This window comes from Akebia trifoliata, chromosome 1 (assembly GCF_017979445.1).
Source record: "Akebia trifoliata isolate Shusen 1 chromosome 1, ASM1797944v1, whole genome shotgun sequence".
In the NCBI taxonomy this organism is placed as follows: domain Eukaryota; kingdom Viridiplantae; phylum Streptophyta; class Magnoliopsida; order Ranunculales; family Lardizabalaceae; genus Akebia; species Akebia trifoliata.
The window spans coordinates 24,758,080-24,771,264 of NC_141375.1; the positions used below are offsets into that span (position 1 = coordinate 24,758,080).

General features: G+C 34.7%; 1 long non-coding RNA gene across 2 annotated transcripts; it reads right to left on the reverse strand.

The window, feature by feature from the left end:
- Positions 1-9,546: 9,546 nt before the first annotated feature.
- On the reverse strand, positions 9,547-13,173 carry LOC147411159 (uncharacterized). 2 transcript variants are annotated; one of them, XR_015179142.1, is made up of 3 exons: positions 12,678-13,173; positions 11,074-11,184; positions 9,547-10,055 (listed from the first exon to the last, which is right to left on the reverse strand). It is a non-coding gene; the product is annotated as an uncharacterized LOC147411159 (long non-coding RNA). The 2 variants fall into 2 exon arrangements; XR_015179143.1 differs by having other exon boundaries at positions 12,577-12,688.
- Between the last annotated feature and the right edge of the window lie 12 nt (positions 13,174-13,185).

Below are 13,185 nucleotides of genomic sequence, written 5' to 3' on the forward strand. Positions count from 1 at the left end.
CACTTTTACAAACACTCACACTTTTTACAACCTCTCAATACCTCTTACTCACAACTTATTTCTCATAACTTGTTTTCTTACTACTTGTTTACAAAATGAGAGAACTCACCCCTATTTATACTTGTGGCATCTCCTTAACTAATGGATAGGATTGTGCCAACACATTTTTAATCTAATGGTTATAATTTGTCATCTAGAAATTTCCACTAAAATGTCTATTAGTCTAAAGTTTTCCACCAAAATATCTATTATTCTAGAATTTTCTATTTTTCTCTTATCTAAAAACATCTAGAGTTTTCTCTAAGAAGATTCTAGAAATTGAGCTCTAAATTGTCATTGGGCTTGGACAATAAATGTGGACTTTTTCCAATTTGGGCTGATGTTGAATTTCAACACTCCCCCTCAACACCAGCTCTCACTTTATGTATCATGTCAAGCTGACGATGAAAATTTTTGAACTTTGCCAGTACTTGATCCTTTTGTGAGTTTCCTCACCTGACTATACGTTTCATCATATTGTTGAGAAAACCCTCGAGTCACCAATCTAGCCTTGTATATCTCTATTGATCCATCTGGACAACGTTTTATCTTGTAAACCCATTTGGGTTTCACATTTTTTGTCTTTGATTCCAGATCCTAGGTTTGATTTTGCTTTAGCGTTGTGACTTCTTCTTCCATAGCTTTGATCCACTTAGAGTTTTGTGATGCTTCTTCAAATGTCTCGGGTTCTTTAGCAGTTGCTTCTTCAGCTATGGCTACATTGGCATATTTGGGATTTGGTTTGGGAATTCTGTTTGACCTTCTCAGTTGTGATTGTGGGGTTGATACTTCTATTTCTTCAGGATGATCTGATTGTTGATATACACCTGTTTCCCACGGATTCTGAGCCATCTCTTGATCACCATCACTGTCATGCAGATTTCCAGCTTCATCTGAACTTGGTTGAATGTTGACAGTGTGCTCCTCCATCTTTTGTTGTAGTTTGTCTTTGAATTCTCTTGAGTCTGGCAACACCTCTTTTCCTGAGGATCACCAAGAAGATGCTTCGTCGAATACCACATCTCGCGATGTATAACAGCTTCCAGTTGTAGGATCATAGCATCTCGACCCCTTTCTCTGATTATCGTATCCAACAAAGATACATCTGACTATTTTCTTATCAAACTTGCTACGTAAATGATCAAGAACAAATACATAGCATACACATCCGAATACTTGAAAGTAGCTAACTATAGGTTTTATGTCCCACAGTTTCTCAAAGGGTGAAACAAACTCTAACCTTGGTTGAGGAAGTTTGTTGATCACATGGGCTGCTGTTCTCATAGCTTCGGCCCAAAACCTTCCAGGTAGATTCTTTGCATATAGCATACTCTGACCAATTTCTGCAAGATGCCGATTCTTTCTTTCTACTACACCATTTTGTTGTGGTGTATTGGCACATGTATACTGACGACGTATTTTGCATTCACGTAGGTATAGAATGAACTCATCCGAGTTATATTCTCCCCCGTTGTCTGTGCGTAAGCAACGAATCTTCTTTCCTACTTCTCCTTCAACTATCTTATTGAACTCTTTAAACTTTGAAAAAGTTTCAGATTTTTCTTTCATAAAGAAAACCCACACATACCTAGAAAAGTCATCAATGAAGGTCACTATGTACCGCATTTCGCCAACTGATGGTTGCTTGACTAGCCCGAACACATCAAAGTGAGCTAACTCTAATGGTTCTTTTGCTTTAAACTTCGATTTCTCGTATGGCAATTGATGTGCTTTACCATATTGGCATCCCGCACAGACCGTGTCTGTTCTCACATCAAGCTGATACACATTTCATTCTCTTAAATTAAACATCACTCAATCAATCAACCACCTTCTTAAACACCCATCATCTCACCTTACCAAACATTCCACCCAAATGATTTGGGTAAGATCCAAATTATTTGGATCAAAACACAATCCATTTACCTCCATTACATAATTACTTATCTCCTAACTCCTAATTTTATACCCCCCCACCTTTAAAACATGTGTCATTCTCTATTTTCCCACACTTTACCCCATTATATCCCCAAAGTATCCTCCCAACACCTCTAAATACTTATTTTCTCTCCTAAAAATGGTTACCAAGTCTCACATAAAAAAATATTCCACTCAATCTATTCTCTACTCATCTCTTCTCTATTTTTATACTAATCTTCTAAAAAGAAAAATATACTCTCACATTCTACTAAGGACCTTAGAAGATATTGAAGAAGAAGAAGAAAATAAAGAAAAGCAAAGTTGAAGCTTCAAGGTGGGTCAAAGTAAATCCCCCATCTTCCTCTCTACCTTCTCCATCTCCCTCTTCTATTATCCCCCTCTTCTCTTTATTTTTATTTTAGGACTTAAGATGCAATGATCCCCCTTTCTTATCTCCGGTAGATCGGATTTTGGTCCGATCGAAAGTATAAGGGTTATAATCCATTTTGAAAACAAAATCGATTTTAATCCCTCAACTGTTTTGATGTAATTGATGTTCGAGTTCTTCTCAACTCATGAGAATGAACCCATAACCATAACTAATATTTTTCAAATCACACTTAGCTCCCAAGGCTCATGATTCAAAGGATCATCTCCTTCAATGGAATGATTATATAATCAAGCCGAAAGCAAATCCCTACTAAGGGTACAAGATATCGACACGTGGCATCTCACTTTTGTTTTGCATTTTCAATTTAAAATGATCAAGTTGAGTTGAGATTACCACCATATGGTGGGGAAAAAGGGGTGCCTAACACCTTTCCTTTTCTCCAACCGAGTCACTTACCCCGATCTCGAAGTTGATCGGCACTTTATCCATCGTGAATTACTAAAATACCAAAATGTCACTTTTTCCGAAAAATGTACATCGGGTGACCATCGCACCCACTTATAATATGAATGATGACAACTCCAAACCTTAGTAGATGTGGCCATCGAAATCGAGAACCACGTATCTACAAGAAGAATAAAATCGATTTCATTTTGTATGGTTGCACATGTATTGAGTGTCAACACTACAGGCTAACATGATAAAAAAACAGAATCGTGATAACCCTTTCCCATTAAAAAAATGCATCTCGAGGGAACTATGTTTTTCGAGGAGTGCAGATCTACAGTTCCCAAACTTGTCACGTCAAGTAGTCGATTGAGTTTATTACGTGAGGTAATCGGATTATCACGACTCAAAAAAGTAAACCAGAAAGTCAGGTCCAAATGTGCGTTCAACTCTACGTCTCTTACTTCTCTTAGGTTCAGGATCTTGTTGATCAAAACCTGGGTCACCAATAGTGTTATCTTGAATAGGTTAATGAATTTGTTTAGGAATAGAATTTTTAGAAATTGGATCATAAGAACTTGACTTAGTGAAATCCTCAAAAAATTCTACATCTACAGATTCAATGATATCACCAGTTTCGATATCTAGAAAATGATAAGTTAGGCTATTTTGAGAATAACCAATAAACACATATTTGTAAGTTCTAACTCCTAACTTTAGTCTCTTAGGACTAGGTTTTTTTACATAAGCAAGATACTCATACTTTGAGACGATTAAGATTAGGCTTCCTTTTGAATCAGATTTCATAAGGAGTAACATTATTTTTCTTTGTTAGAACTCTATTCAAAATATAACAAGTAGAAAGAATTGCTTCACCCTCTAACAAATAAAATAAACATGAACTTATAATCGTAGCATTTACTATTTCAACTAAGGTTCTATTATTTCTTTCTGCAACTCCATTTTGTTGCGGTGTGTAAGGAACCGTAACTTGATGGATAATGTCATGAGTTTCACAAAACTTAACGAACTCATTTGGATAGTATTCACCACCCCTATCTGAACGTAGAATCTTAATTTTATGCTTAAGTTGATTTTCAACTTCTGCCTTAAAGATTCGAAATTTCTCAAATACTTCATCTTTAATTTTTATTGAATAAATATATGCGTACCTTGAGTAATCATGAATGAAGGTAACAAAATATATATTGCCTCCTCGTGTTTGACTATTAAGGTCGCATACATCACTATGAATAAGCTCTAAGATAGTAGAAGTTCTTTCAATAGATTTAAAAGATTTTCTAGTTATCTTAGATTGAACACAAGTTTGGCATTTCAAAATATTCTCCAAATTACATTTAGAAATAAGTCCTAGATTAATCATACCTTTAATTGAATCATAATTAACGTGTCCTAATCTACCTTGCCACAAACATAATAAATCAATAATATACAAAACAGAAGAAATTTTACTATCTAAATTTAGGCGTATTATGCCATTACAAGAATAACCATGTCCCATAAATTCATTGTTCTTGGACAAGGTAAGTTGATCGATTCATATACAAGCTTGAAACCTGATTTATTAAGCAGGTCTCCTGACACGAGATTTTTAGAGAGATCTGAAACATGGAAAACATTGAAAAGAATTACAGTTTTCCCAGAAGTGAATCTAAGACCTACAGTCCCAACTCCGAGAATGTTGGAAAGAGAACTGTTTGCCATTTTCACTTTTGTACCATCACCACAAGGTTCATATCTTATGTAGAGAATTCTATCATTACAGAAGTGATATGTTGCTCCAATATCAACCCACCAACTACTATTGTTTGACAATACATTTGCAAGTGAATGAGTATGGGAAACTGTTGTAATCATTGGTTCCTCAATCACTACTGTATTTGCTTCTTTCTTGAATTCTTTTTTCGATATCGGCATTCTCGTGCATAATGATCAGGCTTATTACAATAAAAATACTTGCTGTTTTTCTTCTTATTTTTATTAGATTTCTTCTTGAAGAATGAAGTTTTCTTAGGCTTTAACCTAAAATCAACTTTCTTGGGCTTATCACCCTCAATCAAGTTTACTTTGATTTTCTCTATTTCTTGATCTTTATGTTCTCTATTACGAGCATCTTCTTCTATACAAAAGTGACGTTGTAAAGATTCCAAAGTATATTTTTTTTCTTCATGCTTCATCTTCTTCTTGTAACTTTTTCAGGATTGAGGAAGCTTTAAAATGATAGCTCTCACTTGAAAATCTTCTGGAAGATTGATTCCAACAATCTTAAGATCTCCAACGATTAATTGAAGTTCATGTACTTGTAACAGAACTGGTTTGTCATTGGACATCTTAAACTCAAAATAATTACTAATAAAAATTTTTTGATTACTTGCCTCTTCTATTTTGTATTTGTTTTCCAAGGCTTTCCAAAGTTCTTTGGCTGAGTTGACTGTATGGTAGTTATCATAAATCGAATTGGAAAGAGCATTAAGAATGTAGTTTTTGCACAGAAAATCATCCGCCTTTTGTTTCTTCCGCCTTTTGTTTCTTACACCTTTCTTTTAATTCCGTACTATCTTCTAGAGTAGCATTAAGAATGAGTTCTAGATCATCTTCTAGAACGTGTACTATGTTTAGTATAATTAGAAAAAATAACACTTTCTGTTGCCATCTAGTAAAGTATTGTCCATCAAATCAGTCAAGACGAGACATGTCTTGATTCATCATTCGGAAAGAATGAAATGTCGAAGCCTTCATCGAATAAAAAGGATATTTGTCTAAAACTATTGGAAAATTAGCGGGAGTAATTTGATAAATGAAGAAAATAACTCTAGGCTCAAAAAAAATTCAATCTCTTTTAGACAAATATTCTCCCCTACTGGTTGAATCATAGTACACAAAGATCAAAAAACAATTGCCTTCATGATACAAAAAAGCCTTACACTTTGATTTACTAAATCAGATTATGTACAATCTGATTTAATCTAGAATAGTTGGAAAAATAAGAAATTGATGATACCTTGTTCTTAAGCTAGAGAGAGGAGAACACAAATTTTTTCAGTGAAGAAATTTGAATTCTAGTTGGCTTTATATAGCCATTTTTGTGTCTGTTGACCAAGAGTCATGATTTAATATCTCTTAGTTTAATAGTCGTTGGATCGCGTCTGATCTGAGATCTAACAATCCAGATCGCACCCTAACGAAGGTATGTGTCTCATGTCTTTTAATTAACACCTTTTAGTTGAATTTATTTGATTTAGTGGCTTTGATCGCGTCCGATCAGTTGCCATTTGATCTAACGGATCCGATCATTCCTGTTCGAATACCAATCATGAACCAACACACCTAATCGATCCTGATCGAGTACAATCATGAATCAAAGTACCTGATCGTTTCTAATCAGGCACTAACTTGATCCAACACATCAGACCGTTTCTGATCCGGTATTAATATGATTCATCGTATCTGATTGATTATCAATCGGATACTAACTTGATCATACGGTGTTGATCGCACCCAATCCATTACACGTGATGGATCAATGGATCCGATCGATTCCCGATCAGATACTAACTTGATCATACAGTGCTGATCGCACCCAATCCGTCACACGTGACGGATCAACCACAACCGTTAGATGATTTCGTATCTCGAAAACTTTAAGGCTCCCCACCTCTTCGCAACGATATGTACGTGCAAAGTGCGCCTCAAAGCCCAATCGCACCTAATACACCCTAAACGCCCTTTCGCACGTCGCACGTGCGCGTGCGCATGTGGTGATTTGCACCACCTTGAAGCACTGGATTAACGCCTAAAGGTGTGACAAAATACAACTAACTATATTGACTATTAGTTATAAGGTACACAATTTTCTTACTTGTGAGCAATGTGGGACATACACACACAAAATCTCAAAAACTAACTTAAGAAAAACAAACTAATAAACGTCAAAAACCTTAATTTATTTTGAAAATGTTCAACAAAAAAAAGTTTAACACCACAATAAACATAACTTGCACTTTGTGTGATAGAGGTGAGTCAATTTTTATTGTCATTGCAAAGAATATCACATATCTTTATTAACATCACTAACAAAGTCTTCTTTTTCCAAAATTGGAGTAAATTGAATTATCTCAATTGGGAAGCGTTTGGAGGCTCTAAAGAGAGCCAAACATTGTGTCAAATATTTTTCAAAATAGGGTTTAAAAATAGAGATCATTCTCATAAAAAATCAGCTCATTCCGAAACTTCTAAACCTAGTTTACAAATTAAAGAATTGTGAACCGTCCTATTTTTGTAAACTATTTTTAGTGGGATTAGAAGTTTTAGAATAGGCTGATTTTTTATGAGAATGATCTCCTCATCAAAAAGATCATCCTCACAAAAAATTAATCAATTCCAAAATTTCTAATCCATGCATTAAAAAATGTTTGACTCTCTTTAAGGCCTTTGAAAGTCACCCATCTCAATTATGATGATTTCAATATTTTATGTTCATTTCTTTCTTCATTATTGTTATCATAAAAGGCCTTATTCCAAAGTACAGCTTACTTTAAATAGAATAGAAAAGGAAATGTAGTTGGATGAAATGTTACTCAAAGATAATGACGGCCTACAAAACAAAAAATTGTCGTTTTTTGTAAGGCTCTGTCTGGTACCACTAAATTAGCCACATGGCAGGTTCCCCTCGACATTTTATTGGGGAATTTTCTATATGTGGTCCCCCAACACTCCATTAGGATTTTTATTAGTTAACATTGGAAAGATCGTGTTCAATTATTACTCATCGTCATCATCATCGAAGCCTTATCCCAAATACTAGGGTTGGCCTAAACGAATCATTCTCATATTCAATTCGGACAAAAGTCACGCCTACTATTGTTGAAAGTATATTTAATTACCAATTTCTACCTTCTCTAATCATGAAAATGTCAGATTTTGTAAGTAGACGAGACTGAATGTGAGTTGTGATACATCAACGAATGATAATTCCTAATGGGTTCTAATTCAGATTAATTCAAGATCCCTCTTTAACAATTAAATCAAGGAATTAAATAGCTATTTACAATCAAAGCCATTATAGTGATTCCTCTTCGTTCTTGCAAAATCAAACAATGGAGATAATCTACTCCAAAGACCAACACCGCATAACACAATTATAAAAATGATGGGAACTTATTGACTAGTATTAGGGAGGCAGACGAAATTTGTCCAATTTACTATGCTTGTCCCATTTCTGCCCACCATGGTATTTGGAGAAGAGCTAGGAATCACATTTTTCAAATCATGGAGATCACAGTGGGAGATAATTTCATATCAACTCCTTATTTGAAAATAGATATTGCATATGTAAACCACAGTGGGAGATTTTCATAAACAATTATTTTATTTTGAAAGAGGAAAGTATGCCATCCCACGGTTCTTGCAAACATGAAAACACCCCCAACAATTCCATAAGTGCTTGGGCTCTCATGTTTGTGTTTACCAATTTATTTTTTTAGAAAAAAGCAGAAAAAAAAAATATGTAACGTCGATTATGTCCATTTAATTCTATGCAAAGGTATATAGAATCCTTCTTTGATACATTAAGGATTTTTGTTGAAAGATCCTTGTGCAGTGACTCAAAATAACATTTGAAGCAGAACTGTGTACAACATGGTTTTAAAACTTGTTTTGATATAAACAAGACTAAGTCCTCTTAGATGAGATATCCAATTTATTTGAGTTATTTTTGGATGAGATTTTAAAAAATGCCTAGAACCATGTCTTCAAGACAATTTGTCAACCTGTCTAGTTGGTGGACAATACCTAGACAACTTGGATGAGTCATCTCGGTCTCGAAAGATATTTAAAGCCATGGTGTTTAGAGAACCTTATGTTTTTCTGAAGTGAATTACACTCATACCTAAAGGAAAACATATATGGTTTTCTACACGCTCAAGTACACTCTGTATTACTTGGAGTGCTATTTGAAGTCACTTTAGAATTTTTCTCTTTGAAATTGTCTTAATTACATGAGCATTGCCATAGTGACTTCAAATAGCACTCGAAGTGTAGAGAAAATGATAGATTATACTACAACATTTTTGATCTACAGCGGCGGATTTTTCCGTCGCTACAAGGTAATTTTTCCGCCGGTAAAAGATGTTGCGGCGATGAGCAGCGGAACCAACGATCCGTCGTTATTTCCTCCGTCGCTAACTATAGCAGCGGATAATGTATTTCGCTGTTACAGGTAGTACCTTTAGCGGCGGATATTAATATCCGCTGCAATAGGTCGAATTTTTAACAAATAGCATATACTACATATAGCAGCGGATCTTAATATCCGCTGCAATAGGTCAATTTTTTAATAAATTGAATATAATACATATCGCGGCGGATATTAAGATCCGCTGCAATAGGTCAATGTTTTTTTTAAAAAATATAACTCATATAGCGGCGGATATTAATATCCGCTGCTATACGCTTTTTTTTTTATAAAAAAAATTTATTATATATCCTTCAAAAATAATATATGAAGACGGAATTTATATCCACTACTGTAATTTGTTTTCATATATACATACATATATATATATATATATATACATTTAGCCTTTGTCCAACCTGTACAGATTGAAAACTTTAAAATAAATAATATAAGAGAGTTGTTATTGCCACACTAACTTTTATTAATCCTGCACTAATACATAAGTAAATCACCAAAAATACCCCGAACTATTTCTAGTGTCATACCTTGGATCTCATCCTCACTATTCACACAATCTAAACTACATAAATTGCTCTTTAATTGATTTCTGAAAGCACTTATAAACCCAAAAAGCACTTCTCTAAACAAGGTCACCAAACAATAGATATCACAATTGTGACAAACCTCGATTGATTTCCACACACACATCAATGTTCATCAATTTCCACACACATCCATATTCATCAATTTCCACACACATACACATAAATCCACTAAAGCAGATGATCTAAAAGCTTACCAAAAGGAGTGCATCAATGAAATAGCTGTAAATTGTATCAAGAGGACGCATATTGTAATCCGCTAGAGTACAAATAGCAACCAGATTGATCATCTACAACACAACAAACCACATTAACAAGATATGACAGATCGAGAGAACTAGTGGGACAAGTGAGTGAGTGTGCATTTGCGTATGTGTGACTATGTTCCTAACTAAATCGACAATGTGTATTTCTTATCTTTACATTTGGAAGGGGAAGGGTTTCCAAGAGTTGTGACCAGCTGCACAACAAACCCAAAGCAAAAAAAATATCAGAAAATCCATCTTTTGTAGTCTCCTTTTTGTAAATTTAAAACTGCTCACATCAATACTCAAATACTTAAAATTACAATGTACAAGAACTCAATAGCAAGCAAAGCTGTTTCTTCTCTAAGAAATTTGACAAAACCATTATTGCATAACTTCAAGGATACAACTTTGAATTTTGTTAATCTATCCGATTGTGACCATGTAGTCAAAGTTAATCATAGCCCCTAGTATCCTCAAAGCCTTAGCAAAAACAATTGCGTTGACCAATGTAGTATTGAATCAAGATGACATTGAAAAACCATGAATAAGCTAATATAGATGTCTAGAAAGAAACCAAGTGTACAAGCAAAGTAGAACACATCTTAACGTGAATTGTGAGTATAATGTTAATCACATCAAGCATTTAGTTTACTTATTTATTAGTATTAAAATCCTTGAGAGAAAGTGGTTAACCTCTAAGTACAAATCAATGGCTCCACTACGTTGGCTGTATAACCAAGGTAGTGGTCAAGTGGTCCCCTATTAAAGCCTTTCGGCTCATTCACTTTCATGATTCAAGATTGCAAGAAAAGGTACGAACCACAAATCATGTTTATTTACTTCACGGCACTGCTACCCTTTCCAATTGAATCGATTAGAATAAGAGTCTTGAGAAGAAAAAAAGGATGTATAGTTTAAGATGGTTAAATTTCATATAAAATGAAAACCCCAAGTGAAGACCAGACATTGACATTCTCCATCCTTTTTTCTCTTGTTTTTTACAACATAAAGTCCGCCATTTCCATACAAAGTATATGCCCCCAGTAAAGAGAAAAAGAATAAAACCACACCTACCATTGCCAAAAAAGAAGAGAATTTCCATCTTTTATGCTAGTTATCGAGAATCAGAAATCTAAAATTAGTTATTTTTGATGGTCGAGAAGTGAAGTAGTGAGAGCAGATATGAACACACGGGCAAACGAATTTGTAAACTTTGAAATGTAGACGTACCTTAAAAACACCATTGATGTTCCAACCGCCTACGAGGAAAGTGCATCATGTTCTCTTAGATCCTAGCAGTATTTCCAACATCTTACGATGATCTCCATCATAGTACTTTGGCTGAAAATTAAAGACAGATTCACATATTATAGCATGAATCCTAGAGACAAGAACAATGATGATTTTTTTCTGTGCTAACGTGAACCAATTCTAAAGGACCATAGATATACTTAGGGAGGAAACACAGGCACCATGCGCAACTAGTATTTTCCATGAGTTCCATGTCTGAAATGCATCTCAAAGAAGCATGGGTGGTTAGGCATCATTCACACAGTGTTGAATGTTTTTACAGGTTCACGGAAGTCATTCAAGTTCAGTTATTTTATTCTATAAAGATTTAACTAATTTCTACAAGACAACTAGTAAGAACATTAACTCTTCATCTTGAAGTACTCCAAAGAATCAGAAATGAGGGCCCTTTTACAAGGTTACTAATCTTTATGTAAAATTTCTCAGATCCACTATAGGTGGAAAGTGATATTTCTAGTGCCATGTTGTAGGCTTCTACGGGAGGTGAATAACAGAAATTGGCAAAAACCTTTTACCTATCAAAAAGAAATTACAAAAAAAAAGAAGGCTTAGTCACCAGTTCATATCTATTACAAAATATAAATAGAAGAACTTGGTATAGTTTTACTCACTTACACTTTTTCATCCTTTCCCACTCACTTACACTCTTTAGTATAGTGCTCCCCTCCCTAGCAGAATCCTTAATAGAAATTGGGATTTTCAGAAGAAAAAAAAAAAAAAAAACCCACATTTGAATTTCTATTTTGATCTCATTTACGTAAATCATTCTCACTATGTTCTTCTCTACTATTATTTCATTAGATTTTTGTTTTCTGAAATAGACTAGATTACTAATGCATTATGAAAAATCCTAATGACTCAAATTAAAGCTCTATTTTCAAGTTCAAACCTACTTATCATAGGTAATTTACTCTGCCCAACACTAGAAAGCTCAACCCTCCAATACCTGATCACAATACCAAACCAACCCAAATCAGAACCAAGTCTTATGGATCTCCCTCAATGATGGCAGCTCAACCACTTCTAAGAATCCTCCTCATAGGTGGATTCCACACAACAACATTGCCCAACAGTTCACATTAGACCTCACACTTCAAAGAATCGCTACCAAACCACATTAGGTTTGAGCTTAGGGATGAGATTTGAGGGAAAGGAAACTACAATTAGGTTCGTTTGCTATCAATCCAGATAAAAACAACAAAAATCCCTAACAACAAAAGCAATCAATTTGTCACTCATCCACTGATAGATTCATGTTAGATGCATTAACAAAAACATCCAGATCAAGAGCAAAAAATAGATTTTAAAAAAAAAATTACGAAAGGTTTTCTTACATTTTCCCTAAAAAGAAAATTATAAAATTGTCAAAGCTATGCAACCACGAGAAACGATGATAAGAAGAGAGTGGCAAACCTTACGAACCTTGATAATGAGTTCGAGAAAAGATTTCTTCTGAGATTTAGATCAAGAGCAAAAGAAGATTGCTTGCTTTTTTTGTTAAAACAAGATCAAAAGAAGATTACCGTTAGGGTTTGGGGTATTAATCTTGAGGGGGTTTCGAGGATTCCTTCTGCAAAAGTACCGTTCGTTGTGCTAGGGTTTCAATTTCTTAGAAAAAGTAGCGGCTTTGCAACCATGAGATCAAGTTCTGACTCTGAAACTTTCGTAAAAAATGGAGAAGACCGAGTTGTGATTCCGTAAAAAACTGATATTAGAGAAGGAGATGATTTAAGAGAATAGGCAACCAAGATCAAAGAGTTACGGTTTGAGTGAGAGCAGAGAGAGAGAGAGGAAGAACTCTTCGTTCTTCAATGGCGTTTCCAACGAGACTGCCTCTATACCTCGTTCTTCAATGGCGTTTCCAACAAAACTGACCCTCTAATAGCCCTCGATTTTGTAGTACAAACACCAACAGATGAGAGAATGAGAGAGAGTGACAGAGACGATGAGGGAAAATGAGAGGCAAGAGGGAAAAAAATTTTGCACCTGTTATTTCGTTGCTAAGGTTTCATTTTGAAAGTTTTACAAACG